Source organism: Pteropus alecto, unplaced genomic scaffold, assembly GCF_000325575.1.
Source record: "Pteropus alecto unplaced genomic scaffold, ASM32557v1 scaffold52, whole genome shotgun sequence".
Lineage (NCBI taxonomy): Eukaryota > Metazoa > Chordata > Mammalia > Chiroptera > Pteropodidae > Pteropus > Pteropus alecto.
In genome coordinates, this window is record NW_006433941.1 from 1,511,589 (window position 1) to 1,517,938 (window position 6,350).

The 6,350-nt window shown below is 47.1% G+C and overlaps 1 long non-coding RNA gene across 2 annotated transcripts in view; it reads left to right on the forward strand.

Annotated features, from left to right (window-relative positions):
* The first annotated feature begins 466 nt into the window (after positions 1–466).
* Positions 467–6,350, forward strand: part of LOC112477039 — a 17,580-nt gene continuing 11,696 nt past the window's right edge. The window contains exons 1-4 of one of the 2 annotated variants that reach the window (XR_003045302.1): positions 467–669; positions 1,207–1,342; positions 1,599–1,686; positions 4,612–4,830. This is a non-coding gene — a long non-coding RNA (uncharacterized LOC112477039). Of the gene's footprint in view, positions 1,343–1,598; positions 1,687–4,611; positions 4,831–6,350 lie in introns of both variants that reach the window. The other variant, XR_003045301.1, reaches the window with a different exon arrangement.

A 6,350-nucleotide genomic window follows, 5' to 3' on the forward strand; every position in this document is an offset into this window, starting at 1 on the left:
GTCTGTTACTCACTGCTGTATCCAAGGCACCTACAACAGAAGGCATTCAGTAAGTGACCATGTGGTAGATGTTCCATCAGTCATGGAACAAATGAATGAGTGGCTTTAGGGGACTGGCCGGAGGTGAAGGTGACAGGAATTGGAATAGTTATCTCTGCTGGACTCACAGACCAGCACTTGAGGGTGAGGGCGATTGGTGCACACCCATGTGACTGAATCCAAGGTGGATACAGCACTCAACCTATTTTGTGAAGAAAATGGTCAGCATTGCAACAAGATTAGTTACTATCATGTCTTTTTAATTTTACTCAGGTTTTGTTTCCCAAATGGCGGTAAATTTTCTCTATCTTCAGGGCTATCTTGGCTCAACTACCTAGCAGTTAAGAGTACTTAGTCAAGCCGGCTTCCTCACCATCATCTCTCTCTCTCTCTTCTCTCAAAAACCGCCCGACCCCTCCATCTTTTTCCCTAATCCTCTTCCACTATAGTCATTGTTTGGACTCATTCCCAGCACATGGAGCTCAGCTGTTACCTCTGGAGTTTAAGAGCTAGCCTGCATCACAGTCAACTTAAATTAATGAATCCCCAACCTGGTTTATAATGTTGGGAACTGCTTAGGAAGTGGAAGCCAAGAGATTGGTGGCCCCAAGTTAGGAGAAATTCAAGAAGGTAGGTTGACCACATTGGGTGGGTGAAGATGGAGTACTAGAGTCTTGGTAAAGCCAGTCTGTCCTCCCCAAACAGTAGCCAGGAGGCGCTGCAGGCTGGGACATGCCCTGAAACTGCTCTTGGCTAATGGCTCCTCTCACTAAAGCAAAGTAAGTAAGAGCTGGAGACTGTCTGGAGGAGGAATGGAAGGAAAGGATGACACAGGAAACTTCAGAGGAGGCAAAGCAAAGTATTTGGTTGAGTAACCCCTCCCCACCCCAACATCTAAGGCGAGCAAGGTGACAAAGACAAACAGTCAGGGAGAACATCAGCAAAACCTACACAATTAAGGTCTTACCCCCTCCCAGCTTCAACAAACAGACAGCACAAAACCAAAATAAAGTGTCAGTGAGAGGTAAGGCACTTTCTTCTCTGTGGTGTGGGTTAACTCAACAGCCATTTATTCTATTAACTGCTGAGCAAATAATTATACCAGAGATAGAGATGAACCAAGATGTGTCCCTGACCCCTAGGAATTAACTCTCTGAGATTTTTCAGATAAAAAGTGCAGCAATGAAGGAGTTCCTAAGGGTAGAAGAAGCACTCCAGTCTCTTACCCAGGGACCGTGGCTCGTGTCTTCACTCTCTCCAGCCCCACTGCGTGCCTGAGGGTTGTCTTTGGTCACCTTGCCAGGTACCTTCTCAACATCTGCTTCTCCATAGTCCTGGTTCTTGGGTCTCTTGAGTTGACTCCAGGTCCTCTCTTCAGGGCTGCATGCCTGTTGCAGGGCTAGTCTAGCTGTAGGCCCTCACTATCTACTAAGGGGATCTGAGCCATAATGAATATTCAACCCAGCCCATACCTCTCCCATGCCCCACTCACACTCTCTTTTCTTTACAGGACAGTCTAGTGTCTATGCATCACCTTAACTGTGTTTCTGTGTTCAAAGGAAAGAATTCAGTATGGATCATTGGTCATCAGGCCAAATATGATGGGAAGGGAAGAGAGAGGAGAAGGCATTCTAGACAGAGACCAAGGTAGGCAAAGTTTCTGTGCGAAGTTGCATGGAGTGTGTGGAGAGCGTAAACAGTTCTGCATGGCTTGAGTGTGGGAGCAAGGGAAAGACGGAGGATGAGCTTGAAGAGAGAAGCCGAGGGACCAGACACGGCTGACTTCATATGTGCCTAAGTAAGTAGCCTGAATTTAGGGCAATGGGGAGCACTGAAGAATAAAACAAGAAGGTAGCATGACTAGGTTTGTGTTTTAGAAAGAAAATTCGGGCCATAGAGTGGAAGGTAGATTGAGAGAACTGGAAATGGCTAAATGATAGCGGATCTGAATCTAGGCAGATGAGGGAGGGGAAGAGAAGAGGAGCAAAGGGAAATCCATGGACCTGGTGAGGGTGATTGATAGAAAGGAGATCCTGGGATATTCCAGGGTCCGGGGTTGGGAGACAAGGTGGTGCCGTTCACTGAAGTGAGTCCTCTTCCATTGGTCATGTCCCCTTTTTGTTCCTTTGCCTGTGGTCACTGATGGCTTGGCTGCTGGTCTCACTTTCTGTTGAAGACCCATGCTGCCTCAGTCTGCTCCTACCTATTCATGTACACATAATTCTGTCTCTGCCAAAACATACAGACCATTGACAACTCAAGCCTCTACCTGGAGTATCCCCACTGCCTGGCACTGGAGAAAAAGCTTCATTGGCCACATAGGGCCAGCATCTCAATTCCAAGACTTTCTTTCTAACTAGGTTGGAATAAGAGGATTGGAGAAAAATTCACAGCTAATCTCATAGCACAGTGTATCCTCATTACTTAACCATTAACCAACCCTCCTATATCAGTTTGGACTGATCATTGCAAGTGACAGAAAACTCAGCTGACACAGGCTTAAACAAGAGAAGAAATGTATTGGTTCATGTAGTTGAAAAGTTGGGAAGTATGGCTTCAGGTATAGTTCAGTCCAGGAGGCAGGTCGTTCTCTCCACTGGTTGGCACCATTCTTGGCAAGCTCACTCCCCTTATGATGTGGACGCCTCCTAAACAATTACTCATTTTTTTATTTACAAATATTTATTGACTACCTCATGCCAGGTGATGTGCCAGGTGCTGGGATGCAGCAGTGAACAAAACACTCAATCATCCTCGTCCTTACGCTTAAAATATTTCTAGAAGAAAATGTAAAAAAAAAAGAAAAAAATCCTGGCAATTGTGGTTGCCTCTGGGGTGGGGAATTGGGTGGCCAGGAGACAACTTCTTATTCCAACCTAGTAAGAAAAAAAGTCTTGGAGTTGAGATGCTGGCCGTACATGTCCTGACTTAGAGTTTGCACCCATTCCGGATTCAAATCGATCAGAGCCCCTGTACAAGAGGCAGTCATCCCTTCCCATGACGAAGGGTTGGGGAACGTGATAGGGAGTGGGTAGAGAAAGAGGAAATACCTTCTAGTTTGGTCCTCAGAGAGGCTTTGGTGTGAGGGCTCTGAAGAAGTGGGCCCACAGCTGGAGCCCCTGGAGAGAACCCCCAGGCCTTGGGGAAGGGTCCCAACAAAGGCAAAGACCAACTGCTATGTAGACCCACAGACCCTCCCACCCACAACCCAGACGGCAAGCCAGAGATTTTGCCCCTGGCAGAGTTGTTCTTACCATATTACACCTGTGGTCCCCAACTCATTGTAAAGAAATACCACATTTATATGCAGGCCTAGATTAAGGGCAGTTTATTAAAAGGCCATTAACAAGATGCAAACCCAGGGCTTTTCACTACCTGCTCTTTACACTGAATCAGCCATACCTCCTGGGATTTCCCAAGCCAGCACCTCTATAGAGAAGGCAGATCTACCCCCAGAGCTAAAGCAAGTCCCCATCAAGAGCCCTTGAACCAGCACCTTTAAACTTTAGCAGTCTTCTTTGCAAAATAAAATGTTTCATGGAAGACACTTCCACTTTCTTCTGGATTGAAGAGCCAGAAACAAGCCAGTCAAGTCCATTGTTCACAGTCACTCCCAACCCTGAGTTTCTGCAGGAAGTGGAGGGCTAAGTATCCTCCTGCCTGCCAGGGGTCTTGGTGCTCCTGGGCCACCAGCCTACTCATCCCCAGACACCCGGAAAGAGGAACTCATCTGCCACAAGCAGTGCTCCCACCCCCGAGGAAGTGGTCTTCTTCTTCAGAATTGTCCCTGCTTCCTCATCTAGAGATGGACACTTGGCATTGTCTGTATTTTAATGCTAATTTGTTTAGTCAAAAAGAGGAGCTCAAACAGATGTGGACCATTTGGCGGGGATGTAGTTCATTTGTTAGCAAGTGCAAAAGGCTCGTTGGCAGGATATTAAATATTACCTTGGTCATTCACAAACACTTCATATTTCAAGAAAGGAGGGGAGGCAAAGGCTGCATCCTATAAATCAGCCTTTCAAAGAGGCAGAAAGAGGCAAACATTTTATAAATCTATGTCATTGTGCTCAGAGATCAAAGGCCCTAACATATGTATTTGTGCAACTGGCATTCCAGCAGACAGCTATAACAAACTGAGGGCTGGGACAGCTTGAGAAAGAAAGAACTAGCCAATTCTAATCTGTGATTAACTGGGTTTTGGGAGAGGTAAGAAGGTGTCGGGGTTGAGTTCTCAGGCTGGCTGCACCTGTGCGAGAGGTGGAGGGCCAGCAACCAGGAGGGAAGAGGCTCCATCCATGCACTCATTTGCAGTGATGGTGCCATCTGGTCCCTGAGTCTGCTCCAAGACGAAGGCCACTTTGAGACACGTGTGATTAGTGACAGACTCTTAACACTGAAGAGGACAGCAGGAGGCCAAGGCTCCAGCCCAGTCTGTGGAGGGTCCCAAGCCAGCCCAGGCCTCTCTGGGTCTCCCACTGCCCCTTGCCGCCATGGCCTCTTCCTGTTTTTCCACCTCTCCCACAGCCCTGTCGCTTTCCTTACCCCGTGTTCACTTTGTCTTCTTCCCAGCTTACATTTTAGATGGGTCAGTCATTCTAATAAGTTGGAACATCTGCGTCACTTCAAAGGCTCTGACAACTCCACCTCGTTCCAGTGGCTAAAGTGTCCACCATCACGGTCGGGACTTGTGCGTGGACGTGCTTCCCAGAGACGATCTGCTGCTTGGGCAGAACAGTCCATACAGCTTCAGTAGGAGGGTTCCGATGAGCTGAGAATGGAGACTTGGTGGTATGTTGAGCTGGGAAGCTGGGAAAGACTCACTTCAAATCTGAGAAGACTCCACACAGTGGGAGGGTGCTAGGGACAGGTCGGGCCTCCCTGTTTCAAATTAAGGGCACGTGCTTCATCCTTACCTGGTTTACACCCCAGCTTAACCATTGCCTGCAGTCATGCCTGAGCCTGTTTCCTGGCTCCCCGCCCTTTTCTCTTCTCATGCTTTCTTGGCAAAAACCTAAACCTTGGTGAGAGCTGACTTTCTGCCTACTCACACTTGCACCTGACCAGCTGTAGATGGCTGAAGAAAAGCACTCAGCCACAGGTACCACTCTAACTGCAACTCATGATCAAGGACTTGAGTGTGGCTTCAATGGTTCCAGGTCCCCACACTCCCTTAGCTGCATTTCCCCCACATTCTCCTTTGTCTTCAAGCCCCATACGTCCTCCCCTGTCCTCTCTCTAGGAAGATGCCCCTGCTCTCTACTTCTTTGAGAAGTGGAAGAAATCAAAACAAAATTTTTAGACTTCTGACACATTCCCCTACCTTCCGGCTTCTGTTCCCAGCAGTCTGCTCTCCTATTACCACAGTGAGCTGTCCCTGCTCCCACCTAAAGCCAGACCCCTTATGTGTGTCTCTAATCCACTTTCATCTACTCAAAGATATTGCTCCAGAAAGCTCCTCTCTTACCTATAACACTAATTTCTTATTCCCTGAATACGAAACTTAATATTTTTTACAAACATACAAAATTGCTATGTGCCCCATTTAAAAAGAAAGCAAATAAACAAAAAACCCTTGACTTCACTTCCTCTGCTGGCCGCCACCCATTTTTTATTCCCTTTGCAGCAAAATTTGTGACAGTCATCTATCTATACTTGCTGTTTTCAACTATTACCCTTCTCCCATGCTCTAACCCTCACCAACCAGGCTTCCACTCTCACCACTTTGCCGTAGCTGCTCTTGTCAGGGTCACCCATGACCTCCACTCTGCTATACGCAGTGGACAATTCTCTACCCTCACCTTGAGCTCTCAACAGCATTTGACCCAGCTGTGTGCTTTCCTTCTCAATTCACTTTCTCCTTTTGGTTTGTCATACACCATGCTCCTGGGTTTTCCCCTACTTCACTGGTTACTCCCTGACAGCCAGTTTTACTGGTAATTCCTCTTCTCCCTCAGTCTCTAAATGTGGGAGGGCTCCAAGGCTCAGTCTTTATCCTCTTCTCCTTTCTATCTCTACTCCTCCCTTTTGTGATCTCATGTAGTCCCACGGCTGTAAATACCATCTATGTGCTGGTAACTCCCAAATATGTCTCTTTAGCTTATACTTTTCTAGCTAACTTCAGACTTGTTTACCCAATTACCTCTTCAGCATTTGCATTTAGATGCCTAAAAGATATTGCAAACTCGACACGCCCCAATTAGGCTCCTGATCTTCTCTCCAAATCTTCTCTAGTCAGAGCGTTCTACAACTTGGTTGATAGCAACTCCATTCTTTCATTTGGTCAGCCAAAATCTTTGCTTCTTCTTCTC